This window comes from Orbicella franksi, chromosome 6, assembly GCF_964199315.1.
Source record: "Orbicella franksi chromosome 6, jaOrbFran1.1, whole genome shotgun sequence".
NCBI lineage: Eukaryota > Metazoa > Cnidaria > Anthozoa > Scleractinia > Merulinidae > Orbicella > Orbicella franksi.
The window spans coordinates 28,585,998-28,603,374 of record NC_138150.1 but is presented as its reverse complement, the minus strand read 5'-3'; the positions used below and the strand labels follow the sequence as shown (position 1 = coordinate 28,603,374).

At 38.4% G+C, this 17,377-nt stretch overlaps 1 protein-coding gene across 1 annotated transcript in view; it reads right to left on the bottom strand.

Annotated features, from left to right (window-relative positions):
• The window catches only part of LOC145488887 (uncharacterized), a 163,806-nt gene that overhangs the window by 44,888 nt on the left and 101,541 nt on the right, over positions 1 to 17,377 (bottom strand). The window lies entirely within an intron of this gene.

The window sequence follows — 17,377 nt, the reverse complement described above, 5'->3', positions numbered from 1 at the left end:
GTATTTTCAACTCTCTTCTCGATGTTTGGAAATGTGGTCAAACACAAGTCATATAATACATAGGTAATAGTATGAAAGTTCGAGCGATTAATCACTTAAATTGAATTCGTTAAATTTGAAAATTCTTTCCTCGTGAAATTTGAAAATTCTTTCAAGTTGCACTTACCTAGAGGCTCGTGCAATTTTGAGAGAATTTTCAATTATCACTCGTCGTGTAAATATTTAATTGCACTCGCATTCATACGATTACCCATACGTGCCAAGACCTCTTCCGTCGCGGTTTCCATTTTAACAAAGAAAATTCCCTTTAGACCACACGAAAGTGGATTGCCCAAGGACTTGGTAAAAAAAAAAAAAAATTAACGTTATAATTTAATCGGTGCACTTGTTTTGCTTGTCTCAATAACACAGATGGCTTGCGTGCGATGGACAAGGTCAGTTCAGGAGTTGGATGGTGTTGGTGCCTATTTAGCACGCTTATGACATCCGTTACAAAACTGAAGTACATCGACAGACCCCTGTTTAGCAGAGATCACCAAAATAGTAGAATAGATTTTCCAGCTCTGAAATTTCCCCTCTATTAACTTTGTCTGAACTAAGCCTGTTTTATATTATTTGTTTTGGGCACGACGCTCGCAGGGCTGTATGGTCATCATTGAATTTTCAATTCCAATGGCAGCAAGTGTTTGTCATTATGAAAATTAGCATTCCAGCATCACTGCAATCCTTCTTTGGAAACCCAAAATTAAATATGTATTTTCTGAACTTCTTCGTTACAGTGTTGAGCTCTCAAACGTTCTGTTTAAACAAACGTCATCCTTAAAGGATAAGGAATAATTTAACGCTTTGTGAGCAATTAAAACGTTTGAATGCAACATTGATCAAATTCAAGTGTGAACCATTTTGATCTGAAGTTAAGTACCTGTGTTCGTGTAGTGTGTCGCAAGGTGCACGCAAAAGATGAAACTAATTGTCCGGGTGAGCACAGGAATTACCCTATGTTTGATTTGCGGGAGACTACGGTTGGCATTACTGAAATCATGATAGGAATAAAATCTTAGAGATAGCAACGGTACGAGGGCTAAGGGAAGAAGGGCGAATTGTTCGATAAAAACATCTTTTATCCTTGAGGGAACGCCCGCTCTCTCTCCTGGGGTGATACTTGACACAAACCAGACCTACGGACCATTGCGTGATCGTCATGGCTCGACATAAATAACATTATGCGTGAACATTATGTCTGGTTTTAAATGGTTTGAACCCAGGAGTATCAGTAGTTCGTATAGTGTGATCGTTCGGGTGAGTGTAGTTCTGAAAAGAACTGTTGTTGGTGACTAGTCACACCTTTTCCTGTTGACAGAAAGGGCTCAGTGTAATTTTCGTTTAGGTCTTGAAATCGCATTGTATAGTCACGTTGTCACGTGTCTGCCGGACCGAAGCTATAACTCTCAATTTTACCTGAGTCCGCGATATGACCATGTGATACTGGTCAGCGGATATCTTGTTTTGACAGCCGTCAATGAACCATAACTTGGATGTCCAATATCAAAGATGTACCTATGGTAATGGTGCTACTCTCTTATTTTTCAAGGTATGGAGCTCAGCTCTCGCATACGCAGTGCAAGTGGCGTACAGCCGTATTTACGTACGCACAGACAGTTACGTGACGACCAAAATTTTTAGATTGATGGTTTACCAAAGTTTTTAAGGTATGGGGCTCCGCTCGAGCTCCTTGAGCGCACTGGAGCCTCTCTATCATGGACTGAGTTTGATTTGGTTCCATTTGATCGATTGAGTCAATAGGTTATTTCTCAGCCAATGAGTTCATGAATTGCGCCACTCCAAAAATAAAAGAAAAATAAAAACCAACCCCCAATTATAAAATCAAATTACCGACACACTTCGACAGACAGTCCGGCAAACAGTCCAGTACTGTGTCGACGACTGTCGCGCACTTTCTTGCATTCCACAAGACACAGGTCATATCGCTTATCAAGTCTCCTTTTCCAAACCTTCAGACATCTTTGAAACAAAATTTCGTGTTTCCACATAATACGCTAAGACTATATCATGCTATGGTAATTACGGTAATTCAACGACATCATCACTTTCTATTATTATTATTTAGCACAGACAATATCATGTCAATGTGTCAACATCATAGCCTTGCTAAGCATGCCAATAAAAAAAAATAATAATAATTCATCCACCAACCACAGTTCAGAGAAGCTCTTTTGTTGTTGATGTTGCAACCACCATTGATTAATACGTGGCTTATTTCTGGAGCTGGTGGTTTGAACAGAGAACAAATTAACAAGTTGAACCGGACGTTTTAGCTTCTCGCTGCAATGTGATATTTTGAAGCCGTTTTGCAAGATTTTCACGAGACCGTCTTAGAGATGCTAGTTGTACCTTTTTGCTTTGCTTTCGTCTTGTTGGCTTCCTTGATCCCAGAGGCGCAAGGTAAGGTGGTCTTCAGTCAATGCTTGAGAATGTTTTTGTTTAAGTGCAGCTTGTTTTGTTGTTATTACCGTGTAGCAAAAGGATGAACGACGTTTTCACCACCTTTGACTGACTCATTTCCACGTAAGGCGTTCAGACGAGACTTTGCTGATATACCGTACGCTCCAACGTTAAAGCCTTCCCTACTTCTATTTGCTAACAAAGATATTATTTCGGATTTAAATTCGGTTGTATTCTTTCATAGAATTTGTATTCCAGATCTTTTCTCGCCATTTTGTTATCGTTGCACCTGTCGAGGACTGCAGTTGCAGCAGTCGAAAGCTTGAAAATCTCTAAACATTTTTAACCAGTGAATGGTTTAAAAGTTTTTCACCTCTCAAAAGAGTTAAAAAATATCTTACAGAAAATTTAATGGTAAGCAAACTCGAGAGTTTAACGAACGCCAAAGGTAAACGGTAGGTAAAGTCTGTATACTGGGCAAGTGGCCCATCAGGCCGAAGCTTATATCTTTATATATATTATATTTGTATCATATTCGTGACACAATAGGTTACCATAGCAACAGTATGACCTGCTAAAAGCATCCTTAATTACAACTTAAGGGGCTTATACTTCAAAAACGGCACGGTGAACTTTTTTTTGATAAGCATGCAACTTTTGGCAAAGTTTAAAAAAAATTCCGCACATAGGGTCCAGAGCCACCTTAAATTTTCAAAACTCAACCAATATTTTCCCAATAATCACCGCACGTTAGTTCAATAACACACAGTAAATTACAGGGAGTTATTTCAACTCCAAAATTTAATTTAAGGTACAGGATAACCGGCTCTGTGGGGGAAGTTTTAACTCCCAAATTTAACTCCAGATGTGGGGTGTTAAAAAATCTCTCAGGCCTGGGTTATATTAACTCCTTGTAGTTAAGAAATCGAAAACATGTATCGTGTTTCTATTGAGTGAAAGAAACACGAATGAAAGTTTGGGAGAGCGAGAACTGCTGTGGGAAAACGAGCTGACATGCAGGCCAGTATAGCTCTAGTCCACAGTGGCTGTTGACTTTTCGACACTTTAAACAGCTTTCTGAAACGTTGGCAGGTCCCAGGACAGGCGAAAGTTTGAAAGTGAAGGTTTGTGAAAAAGCCTTTAACCTTTTTCAACGTTTACTATACGTGTGGGAAGAATGCCAAAACCTTGAGAGCAAAATATGTTGCAGTTAAACTAATGGGCAGGCCTAGGTTTTAACTGATTAGAATTTGTGTTTAGCACTAAAGAAAACTACGCAAACACAGTATTATCTTCCTTTTATTATTCATATTAGAAACAACAACGTGACAATCTGTCCAAATAATAAGATATTTTTTCTATGCAATTACTGCCATGCACCAATCACCATACGAGGGAACTGTTTAGTTGTAGAGAGCTCTGATAATTGAAAATTGAGTTCGGTATATTTGAAAAAAGTGCTTGTTAAAATTGATTTCAGATGTTACAGATCAGCTTATGACTCACACTACTGAGTCACTCTCCAAAGCTTCTCGCTGGAATGTTACATCACCGGCCAGTGTTAGGAAAAGTTTCGTGCGTAAACATGTTTTCATTGCTTTTCTGTTCAACCTTCTTGTTATTGGATTTCCTGATCCTGGAGGCACAAGGTAAGGTTCTCTTCATTCAGCGTTTAAGAATATTTCTTCGGTTTTATCGTTATTTTTGACGATGTACAATTAAAAACACTCAACAGTTTTCAGTGCCAATTTTGTATACAATTTGAAATAGTTTACACTTCTTTTCACGGGTCTTTTAATTTTGTTTTTGCCATCATACTGATAAATTACGCGTTTAATTTACTCACATGATCGCAATAAGCGTTCAGCGCAGTTTAGTTTTCTCCGCAAGCTTTCAGTGCATGCAGAAAACAATGTACAGTCGAACCGCGGGTTGCGACCACCTCTCGTACGCGACCGCTCTCCTCAGCAACCACTTTTCTTAAATACCAAAAGTTTCCAAGTCGAATCAGTATACTTGGAACCTCTCGTAAGCCACCGCGAGCCGACCACTTTTAGAGATAAAAGTTTGAAATTTTCTTTTGTTTTTAACCTCACGTTAGCAACCACTTAAATAATAAGAAAACAAAAAAATAATAATAAGGTGTTGTAACATTATCGTATTCCTGGTAGTATAAGAGACGGAAATTTCTAAGTGGCAAGTACTGGATTTTTTCTCGAAATCGACTTTTCACAAGTCTCGGCAGCTACCATATGCTAAAGAGGCAAAAATTTGACCCAATATGATCTAAACTCTCGTAAGCGACCACATGGACTTGATATTTTGGGTGGTCGCTAACGGGAGGTTCGACTGTAGTCAGCTCATATCCGATTAATTTATTGTACCATATAATATCACCATTTTCTTGAAGGTACAATTTGTGAGGACATAAGATTTGGTTTCGTTCCTTGGGGATGATCTGGATTAAGATCACTGATATTAAATCACTCCGCGGATCACGGTGCATCAAAGGAACTAATAAATCCTCGTCCAGTATGTTTTCCTCGGTTTTTTGACGCACCATGATTCGAGTGATATTTGATCCTTGGGTCTGTTTCTCGAAAGCCCCGGAAATTTTTCGGGCCCGTAAAGCCGTTTTCAGTTAGTCTGTAACTAAAAAGAGACAGGTGTATACGCCTGAAAATTCTCGTATGAAGGGAACCTCTCTTCGTATTAAGAATACGTGAATAAAACAACGATGTAATCAAAAGGTTTGAGATTTTGCTTTGACTCTCTAGGTGCGAAACCTTTTGGGGGGGGCTTCGCGTTATCCTAAATGAACATACTCTCATGAAATGTTTCCACTGAGCTTGCATGAAGTCGATATTAACAATTTCCCCTCCCCCGCCCCCCGTCGATTAATTGCAATCTTCTGGAAACCTTCAAACCCTTACCAAAGTATTCTTTTGAAGTTTTTCGTAATCTGATAAAAGTTTTGGATATTGAAATAATTCACTGCGTGAAAGCTAAAATATTCTAGAGTATTCTAGACTCGAATATGTGATTGTGACGCAATAGAATCCTAGAGTATTCAAGCCGCACACAACACGTGACGTACACCTGGAATATTCGTGTCGAATATGGTGGAATACGCTCCGTTCATAATCGTTCGAGGATTTTCGTTAAAATATACCACACATCTGTCGTACTCCTAGAGTATGATGGCGAATCCTTTGTAAAAAGAACTTTATAAAAGAAGGTAACAGTCCGGGTGCATAGCATTCTCCTGGAAACAAAATTTAGACTATGAATTCAAAGTATGTGCGATCTGCGCGTGTATACGTTTATCCTCGAATACGTGATCTTGACGCCAAAGCTATAGAATTCTAGAGTATTCATGGCGTGTACAACCGTGACGTGGACCTGGAAAATTCTTATCGAATATGGGCATACGGGAGGAGCACGACCGTATATTCGTTCGTTGACCAGAACAATTGTACTTTTTTGGTTCATGTTGTCGGCGCAGCGCATGTGTTTCGCTTGAGTCAAGAAATTTACACACTTTGTTGTAACTTCGAATTCCCGTCATTCGGTTTTGACCGACGTTTTCGGGATAATCACTACAAAGCGATTTCTCTTTGTGTGACCCGTCTCGTCTGAAGTGGTTAAGTGCTGCACAGCACGAAACCACAAATTGGACACTACGGGATACGTAAAGTTCCGCAAAGTTAAACTGACTAGCGACACGTAAAGCTGCGCAAAGTTTGGTTAGTAAGAGGAATCAAGCTCGTTTCGGAGAAGTTTTGGTGTATTCAGCGGAGAAAGTCCCGAGACCTTCAGACAAATATCTTTTCTCTGTGGGATGAGTTTAACTCCGGAGCCCGCAGGGCAACGAAACTCCTAAATAACGGCCCAATAGCTTCCTCAGTCGACTCCCTGCCATCATATCAACATTGCATTACGTTTGAACAAGAAATCGCAAAACGTATTACGACGACGAAAACATTTCAATCAGATTTTTTCCTCGAGGTTACTTTTAAAACGAAATTGACGTTAAATGTGTTTCGAAGCGACTTGTAACGAAATGAGAGAAACGAGATACATCAGCCTTCAACAACCACGGATCAGCGGTTTTCCACATTAGATACCATGTTCTCTCGGTTCTCGCGCCATTTTTTGGCGTCCTTTTTGAAAGGTGTGAAATGTTGAAGCTTGCATCGATCTCTTGGTCCTTTTTCACTGTTTAAAAGCTCTACTTTGGCGGACAAAATTCAGTTTACCTTCACTTCTTCTCTGTGCACGATTTCAAGCAGTTTTTGGTGGCATGCAGCTGATGAAAACATCGTTACATACGGAGGTACGAGTCAACAACAACAGGTAAAACGTAAGCCATTGTTGTCTTCCCGGGTTGTCTTGTACGTACGAGTGAGTTAAGCTTAAGTTTCCAGGGTAAACTTCAGTTGTAAAGTTTGCTTAAGATGTATGGAATTGCCTCTGGTTGTAAATGTTTCTTTATCTAGCAGAAGCTATACATTGGAAGTTAATGTAACCTTGATTTCAAAAGGGACAGCGATGGGAATGATATTGAATAAAACCATTAAATCAAACTATTGTGTAAAATTTACTGATTGATTTATTATGATATTTTCCTTAGTACTGCAAGGTTGATTTGAGGTTTCCCAGTATGGATTTACACATAAACTTAACTAACCTTTTATGCGTATTGTATTTTAATCATAGGATGAAGTAAAATTGGTAATGCCTTACATGTATGTATAATCCCTGACATCCTTACTTGAAGAAAAAAAAAAAGGAAAACCTGTGAGGAAGAACTCTGGCTTACAAGATACATGTATGTATTTATGACTATTTAGGGGGCCATGGAGACTTTTTAAGATTTATTTTTGTAAGAGCCTCTGAAAAATTATATTGGCAAGCAAATTTTAGCATTTCACCAGTCAGTCTCTATATATTTTACATATAAACAAGGTGATTTGCAGATCTGTTTTCAGAGTGCTCAGTAGTAAACTACAGCGTGATTATAACAGATGATGAACTGAGCAACTGTAGATCTGACTTGACATTTTATTACTATTTAGTTTGTAGTATACAATTTGTGTGCAGCACTCATGAGATAAAATTGCCAAATGCGAATTTACATCATTACACTGATTTGAAATACACATGCAACTGTTGGAAATATGATAGCTACAATAAGTGAATGCTTTTACAAAAAAAAGGAAAGTTGGAAATTATAGATAAACACTGTTAGTATTGTGTAACAACAGAAGCTTTAAAAGTTAAAATTAAGCATTTTTTCAGGAAGAATTTGTTTACGTGTCTACATGAAGTTATCAGTTCATTCCATTTATTCAGCGATGCTAACTCAGGTTTACAAAGGTACTTCTCACAGAGGCATGGGTTACATCGATTTGAAGTGGGGTTATATGGGGCAGCTTGCTTTAAAATCTTTCAAGTGACTTTGAACTTTGATTTATTGTCAAAGTCACTTGGATGCTGCCCAATATAACCCCACTTCAAATCGATGTAACCTACGCCTCTGGGAGAAGTACTTTATTATTTATAAATCTGAGTTAGCCTCTCTGAACAAACAGAATGAACTGATTAGGTAACTTCATGTAGACATGCAAACAAATTTCTCCTAAAAAATGTTAAATGTTAAATTTTAAATTTTAAATTTTACATCTTCTCTTGTATTTCAATAATAACAGAGTTTATTTGTAATTTCCAACTTTCCTTTGTTTTGTAAAAGCATTCACTTATTTTAGCTATCACATTTCCGATGGTTGCTTGTGTATTCAAATCAGTGTAATGATGTAAATTCCCATTTGGCAATTTTATCTGATGAGTACTGCACACAAGTTGTGTTGTACGAAACTAAATAGTAATAAAATGTCAAGTCAAATCTACATTTGATCAGCTCATCATCTGTTATTTTATATATACATTATATTAAGGTACATGTAAACCCTGTTTCATCGATGACTGCTACAAATTTCAAGACAATTTGCTATAGTAATGTCAAACTACAGTGGAACTTTGATACAATGAAGTGCCAAGGAATTGGCAAAGCATGTTCACTATAACAGGGTTTCGTTGTATCAAGGTTCTTTTCCATATAGTCTACTATTACTGGGGCCATGAAAATCATTCGTTATACTGAGGACCTCATCATATAGAGGTTCATTAAATCGAGGCTCCACTGTACTAACCATATTCCTTCCAAAGGTAAATATTGAAAATTGAGTTTTATTACTCATTTAGGTTATTAGCCTAAGTTGGAATTTGTTTGCATGTCTACATGAAGTTATCTAATCAGTTCATTCTGTTTGTTCAGAGTGGCTATTGGCTATTGGCTATTAGCCACTCATTTCAGGTTAAGTGCTGAAAATTCAGAACAATGTTGAATTTGATACTCAAATTTTGATTGGATTAATTAACGCATAGAAAGTTTGCACCATATCTAGCAAAAAATTAAAGGCTTCTAGAGCTTGCCTACCTTTTTCAGTGCAAAGTGAAACATAATCAGTAACCTTGAACATTGTTGCTTGAATCGTTTTGAATGTTTTTAAGCCCACAAACTCTGGCCCTCACATCCTTTCATACTTTGTTTGCACTTTAAACTTGATTAATGTGCAACACAACTCTCTCTTCTCTCAAAGACATTTTAAGTATGTTTTTGCATGCAGTAGAAACCCAGGTGCTTACAGTGTAGCTTTCCAAATGTGATAAAACCTTTTGGTCATCAATTCTGTCGATACTTAGTGTTGATCTCAGGACTCGGTTTGAATTTTCAGCTCTTTGTCTTGAGGTTACCCTATATATTTCAGAGTGTTTTGCACCCACACCATTTAGCATGTCTAGTTAAAGCCAATAAAGCTGGCTATCAATCTACACGTACATCTACATGTATACCAAGAATTTTGAAATAAAATGAATTGTCAAATTTTTCAGGGTTTCTCTATGCGAGCGTCCAAATCACTTTTTGAAAGCTAAGTCAGAGTGAGTCTGCCTCAAATTTTGGACAGTAGCTAGTTTATCATCCATGTCTATTAATTTTTATTTTGAAATATTTTTTCTCTGAGAGTGATTTTTGAATGATCACTCCACCATTCTTTAATCCTGGTTTGGAAATGTTCTGTAACTTTTTACTGCGATTGAATATGGTAACACGCAAGCAATTTTTTTAGTGTTTTGTGTCCAGAAACTGAGAAACAAATTAAATTAACAAGAAACAAAGTTCACTTTGACTTGTACATGTAGCTTTCAAAATGTGATAATAATAATAATAATAATAATAATAATAATAATGGTTTGGACGCCAGCACTAAAATGTCTAGAAAAATTTGGCGATTCATTTTATTTGAAAGTCCTTGGTATAGTTTGATAGCCAGCTCTATAAGTTTTAATTTGATATGGGGTTTACATACAGTGTCTACAGATTAAATCGGATGCACTACATCCCTTTTGAGTGAGACACTTCTAAAGGTATATGGTAATGTTAAGAGGATTCCGATTGTTGAACCAAATAATAATGATGTTAAATATGCAAAGTAGCAATTCATTAATTCATCCTTAATTCTCTTTCGTGGCATAGCAGCATCTAGTTCTAAAGTTTGCATACAAAATGTAAGTGTTTTTTAGACTGCTTCTCAGATGATTCCTTCTGCTTGTTCATAGTATAGCAGCATCTAGTTAGAAAGTTGTATGCAAAATGTTAAAGAAGAGTGGTTTTCAGACTTTGCTTCTCAAATGCTTCATTTTCCCCTTTCATAACGCAGCAGCATCTAGTTATAAAGTTTGCAAAAAAAATGCTCTAGTGTTTTTTAAAGACTTTGCTTCTCAGATGGTTATGCTTTTTCATAACAAAGCAGCATGTAGATATAAAGTAAATGCATACAAAATGTTATGGTGTTTTTTTAGGTTTTGCTTCTCAGATGGTTCCTTATACTTTTTCATAACATAGGGTCTTGGCAATGTAAATTCTTCCATAGTTTGATGAAAATAAACATACACGAACAAGTAACAATATAAGTTTTATTATTTATAAATAAAGTATAAAATTTGAAATGAAATGAAGATGTCATAACGGCAGTTGTTTACTTTTGTTGGGATAACATACATATTAAATAAAATAAATAAATAAATAAATATTGTCCTGGTAATTTTCTTTCTTTTGGGTGGGTTTTGTTAGGAATCCAAAGGAATTAAAAAGTGTGTCAGTTACACATGGCAGTTTGAACACAGTTTGGGGGATATACAAGCTTTGGTAAGGGTCCTCAGTACTTGGCGTCAGTATTCGATCACGTGTTCCAGTCGAACAGGAGACATGAATTGAAGTGTGTCGTTTAGGATACCTTAAAACCTCACGTATGCCTCAGTATTCAAACATGAACGCGTTTCACACTTCGCATGAGTCCCGTGTCCCAGTCGAACACCACAGAACACCTGAAGTGTGTCGTTCAGAATACCTTAAAACCTCACGTATGCCTCAGTATTCAAACATGAACACGTTTCATACTTCGCATGAGTCTCGTGTCCCAGTCGAACACCACAGAACACTTGAAGTGTGTCGTTTCGAATACCTTAAAACTTCACGTATGCCTCAGTATTCAAACATGAATACGTTTCATACTTCGCATGAGTCCCGTGTTCCAGTCGAACACCACAGAACACTTGAAGTGTGTCGTTTAGAATACCTTAAAACGTCACGTATGCCTCAGTATTCAAACATGAACACGTTTCATACTTCGCATGAGTCTCGTGTTCTAGTCGCACGCTTCGAAACACACGCGTGTTGTCTGACTGAACTATGCGGTAGCGTATATTATCTGCATAAAACCCGTTCTTGGCGACGCAAGACATCTTTGGCTGTGAAAAATGTGACATGACTTTCGTATTCATAGCGTGCGATTCTCGAAAATTGGAGCATACTTGACGTATTCATTAGTATTCGAAGACGTTCACGTCAGAAGTGGCGTCGTACATCTCGTGTTCCAGTCGCAAACTCTCGAACGACTGAGAGTATTCGAAAATGTTCGAGTCATAAATGATCGCTATATCTTCGAAGAACATCTAATGCAACATTAATCTACCAAAACGTGGCCCGTATGATTTATCGAACACTTCGAGTCATTCACGAGTATTAAATTTGAATACGGAAAAACAGGCCGGATTCCTCTAGAATATTCCAGGTGTATTTCGAGTCAGCCGCAATCGAATACGTCAGAACATTGCGGCATACGCGGCGTGCGCCGATCCGTATTCGAGCGAATTCGGGCCCGAATATTTGGCTTTTCGCGCAGTGATTGGTATTACGAAAAATTTAAATGACCCTAACTATATTACTAGTAAATAAACGGGAAAGAAATTTAAAGCAAATATTACGCCAAAACGTGGGTGTTTTTTCAAGGTTTGTTAATTAGCTTAGAGTAACGTTCGTGCGGTAACGAAAGGCTAAGTCAGTTGCGATTCTAGTCAAGTCACCGTTAAGTAACCGAATGAATTCTTCCAAATATAAAGTTAATATTTTAATTTGATTCAAGTTGATATTTGTAAAATCTACCCTTTGGGAATTGCTCTGACTAGAGTTTGCGCAACATGAAACATTAATGAATACTAATTCATGAACAGTTTCTTACGAATTCAAGCGAGAAAACTGATCTGAATTTTGTAGCAACTTTCACAAGCGTTAATTGACGGTTTCTGTGAACTTAAACCTTTTAAAATAATTCAGTGAAATGTATCTCCGAGAGCAAGTTAGACACTTCTCTCTTAAACAGGTGGTTTTGATACGCCCATACAAATTTGTTGAACAGCTGTCGTTGCTTGTAGTATTTTGTCAAAACGAAATTAATTAAAATTCGTTGTTTACCCACCTTGACAAAAATCATTACACTTAGTCCGGCCCAGTCCCTGAACTCTTTCTCTCGCAATGTTGTCCAGTCTCCCCATTCTATATAGAGCGGGAAGACTGGGCTACATTGCACTAAAATGTCATTCGTAGTCTTCTCGCTTTGAATAAAACAATAGGAAAGTACATATGACGAGAAAACTAATAGAAAGTAGAATATATTTCTATCCCTCCTTTTGCTTTGAAAACAAGTTTAACATAATTGAGTAAGAGATTCACAGAAAATTTACGTTCTTCAGGTCAATGTCGCATTTTGCGATTCACCATTGTTCCAATCCGTGGTCGTCGGCTGGAGAATCACGTGATACAAATCATTGAGATCATCAATGTAGATGTCTGTCAACTGCAATGTTACCTGGAGCCAAACTGTGTCAGTTATAATTTTAACAAGAAGGAAGGGGCAAATGGACAACACAAATGTGATCTTAACAACGCTACTTATGAACACCGTGACAGCGACCTCACGAAGAAGGAAAATTATGTTTATCGTGGAGCTGAGGTGAACATTCAACCTGTTAAAGTTTTTAACTTACCTACTAGACCTTTTTTACTATTTTTATTTTGTGGGGATTATTTTGGCCAGGATTTACGAATTGCGAGGCAGCGCGAGGTCTCGGTCGTTCAGAGCTGTCAAATCTTAGTGTCAATCTGCCATCTTGGATTTCTAATAAAGACCCTGGAGACGAGGTTGCAAAACTTCTCTGTACTCAGATTCAGTTGCGATTTAAAAATCCGTCACGTAAGTTATTTCGGACTCTTTGTTGTTGGCGGCCTTCAAATTAATTTCTCTAATTTTCGAATTTCTTAACCAAATTAACCAGGTTTCTCATTTATTAAAATGATTAAGTGGAACTTCTAAATCTTTTCTTATAATTTATTTTCACACCGCCATACGCGACACCACCTCACGCGCTAAGTAACTTAATAAACTGTTTTTCTTTTACAACTTATTACTTGGTCAGGGTGTGTCAGTGTGATCACTTCCAGGATTTTAAAAACTTGAACCTTGCAAAATCTTAACAGGATACTTTATTCTTCTTTTAAGAATGCTTGTGCAAAGAAACCATGCCAGGACAACGCAACCTGCCAGGCCGGTTTTACAGACAGAGATTATCAATGTTTGTGTGTTCCCGGATTTACTGGCCATGATTGTGAACATGGTAGGAAACACTCTCACGCAACTCATTATTAAAAGTTTGCGAGGCTTAAACCGTGGGAAGATGGAGTGGGGTGGGAGTGAGGCAATTCACATAGGGATATAAACGTTGTGTTAATGTTTTTCATTTTACTGTTGATTCTGTTGTGAGGCTGTTCTAATGCTAACGTTGATGCCATTGGGGAACAGGGATGGCGCAGTGGTGAGAGCACTCGCCTCCCACCAATGTGGCCTGGGTTCGATTCCCGGACCCGACGCCATAAGTGGGTTGAGTTTGTGTTGGTTCTCTTCTCTGCTTCGAGGGTTTTTCTCCGGGTTCTCTGGTTCCCCCCCCCCCCCCCCTTCAGCAAAAACCAACATACAGCTGATTCCAGCTGGCTGTAAGCTGTGCTCCAAGGTCACACATGGACCGTATAGCGGCTGCCAGAGGCGCCAATGTATGCTTTCGGTTCGACCTTGTTGAGCTGCGTCGTTGCTGTACTTTGCGACGGCGATTAGCCGCGACAATTATTATTATTATTATTATTATTATTATTATTATTATTATTATTGTTTCCATAATGTCAGTGTTATCAGCTATTATTGTTATTGTTGTTGTTGCTACTGCCGCTACTGTTGGTTTTCTGTCCAATTTGTTGTTTTGTGACTTCTATTAGTGATGGTATAATTGTTGGGATGTTAATGTTGACGTTGCTGTTGGTGGCTGACAATTGATAATGATGATGATGATGATGATAATGATGATGATGTGATGGTGATGGTGTGATGGTGATGGTGATGGTGGTGGTGGTGATGATGATGGTGATTTACAGTCTGTCGATAGACAAGAAGTGTTACTTCTATTTTCTTCTTCCTAACATACGAGCCAACAAGTTTCAAAATATTGCATCATAACCAAGTTTAATTTGCTTCATGAAATGACCACCTCATGACGTGAAATTTTCGCGGCACGTTAATTTCGCAAATTTCGCGATTAAAAAAAAAATGCGAAATTAAAGTGACGCGAACAGTAAGTGTCGCGAACATAACATGGCGCGATAATTAAGTGACTTACATTATGTTGCTGTTGACATGTAGTTCCCCCGTTGTGTTTTTGTTAATTTGACCTTATTGTACCTTTGATAAAATCGGTTTACTAAATTCAAGAACATGTTAAAATAGCACTGTCAAGGAAATACATTGTGTTACCCAAAACCGCGAAGTGAAAGTGATTCAAAATACACAATTTTTGCAAACCCGGGAACTGATTTAAGTGTCGCGAAACATACGCTCCTCAACAATCGTGAAATAGACGTGTCGCGAAAATATCATGTAACTAGGTACACGACTGAAGCAACCTATCAAAGGGCGCCTTGTATGGTGTAAATTTTGTAATGCAGGAGCTTCATTCGTTCTGTCAGATGTTGACGAGCGAGTTGCATACATTTCTTAGCAAGTTCGAGGTCCCATATTTCCAAGAGATATCCATGGATTCTTATGAAACTTCGCAAACTTTTTAACTTTTGGGCGCTTTCTATCCAAACAAAACTTCCGGAAATTTTGAAACGAGGACAAATGGTACAGAAATTTCCTTGGAAAGCTTCCACTGAAAGAATCCGGAAATTGTTTAAATTCCGAAAAGCGAACCATGCCATTCAACCAAAAATTCCGAACATTTTGGGAGGAGAGTCAAATTAATGAATGGAAATTCCTGATAGGAAATTTCCAGAAATTTCAGCATACCCCTCAAGCTTGTCCCCTTTATTCGTCCCTCCCTTGAAATTGCCGGAAATTCAAGCCAGAATGAGACCAAAAATAACGCTTGGGGCCTTGAGAAGAGTGGGATTACTTAGAGGAGTATTTCCTTTCATTTTAATGCCTCTTCCTCTGCGTCTTACGTCTTTTAATTTTCTTTTTTTATTTTCTGCAGAGAAGCCACAGTTTCTTGTCATTTGCGAGGGGGAAAATGGAAAAATAACCTGCCAAAAAGGGAAAAAAATCAGCATACTAGACGCGAACTATGACAGGCTGGATCGGGATACTTGTTTACATTCGGCCATGAGCAACATTGACTGTCGTGCCAGCAATTCTCTTCAAATCGTTCGGGACCAGTGTAATGGCGAAACCGAATGTCAGCTGAATGTGGCAAACTCAGTGTTTGGTGGCGATCCATGCGGGGGAACATACAAGTATCTGCAAGTCAAATACAGATGCCTGGAATTGTAGAAAATTTAGAACCACCCTAAGACTTCAATAAAACTTGTTAATAAAATGTATTTCGAATATCTAAACTTCCTTTATTTGCAAATTGCGATTTCTTTAAACGCGCGGCCATACAGAGATTTGGTTATCTCTATAAAAGGTTTATGCGCTCAGAGCGCATAAAATCTCTGTGAAATGCTACCTTTTTTCCTGTTAGTTTTGCACATATCTCTGCACACAAAGAGTCAAAATAATAGCTTAAAATGTTGATAACTTCTGCACAAATAAACTATGCAAAATATCACGGAAGAGTACACATAATCTCTGTGCCATATTTCGGAAAAATTTCGCACAAACATTTCGGACACGGAAATATAGCTAAAGTAAATTTGCGCCTATAAAACTGCACCATCAAGCTCTACAGTTGCACCGACCAGAAAATAACACAAACGGAATACCGATTCCGATTATTACTCCGTCACTTATGATCCAGGGAAAACTAAATTGTCAGAGTCGAAAGCGAAAGCAGAAGAATCAACCAATCACAATGCTCGATTCCGGGCTTTGCGATTAGTTAGTTCTTCTGGTCCTGCGTCCAAGACCGACAAACTATGGAAACGTTCTGATTGTCCCGATTCCGATTCCTTCGAGCTTATGAATCCGCTTACGACTCCAATTGTCGATTTGCACCAGGCCATAAACGCTCTTCTGACTCCGAGTCAAGCAGTCATCCTTGTCTAACACATTTCTATACCACAAGAAAAGCACCACGTCTCGTCGAATGACCAAAGTTAAGCCCTCATGATCATGATGATAAAAAAAATACATTGCGCGAAAAGCCAAATATTCGGGCCCGAATTCGCTCGAATACGGATCGACGCACGCCGCGTATGCCGCAATGTTCTGACGTATTCGATTACGGCTGACTCGAAATACACCTGGAATATTCTAGAGGAATCCGGCCTGTTTTTCCGTATTCAAATTTAATACTCGTGAATGACTCGAAGTGTTCGATAAATCATACGGGCCACGTTTTGGTAGATTAATGTTGCATAAGATGTTCTTCGAAGATATAGCGATCATTTATGACTCGAACATTTTCGAATACTCTCAGTTGTTCGAGAGTTTGCGACTGGAACACGCGATGCACGACGCCACTTCTGACGTGAACGTCTTCGAATACTAATGAATACGTCAAGTATGCTCTAATTTTCGAGAATCGCACGCTATGAATACGAAAGTCATGTCACATTTTTCACAGCCAAAGATGTATTGCGGCGTCAAGAACGGGTTTTATGCAGGTAATATACGCTACCGCGTAGTTCATTCAGACAACACGCTAGTGTTCCGAAGCGTCCCACTGGAACACGAGACTCGTGCGAAGTATGAAACGTGTTCATGTTTGAATACTGAGGCATACGTGACGTTTTAAGGTATTCTAAACGACACACTTCAAGTGTACTGTGGTGTTCGACTGGGACACGAGACTCTCGCGAAGTATGAAACGTGTTCATGTTTGAATACTGAGGCATACGTGACGTTTTAAGGTATTCTAAACGACACACTTCAAGTGTTCTGTGGTGTTCGACTGGAACATGAGACTCGTGCAAAGTATGAAACGTGTTCATGTTTGATTACTGAGGCATACGTGAAGTTTTAAGGTA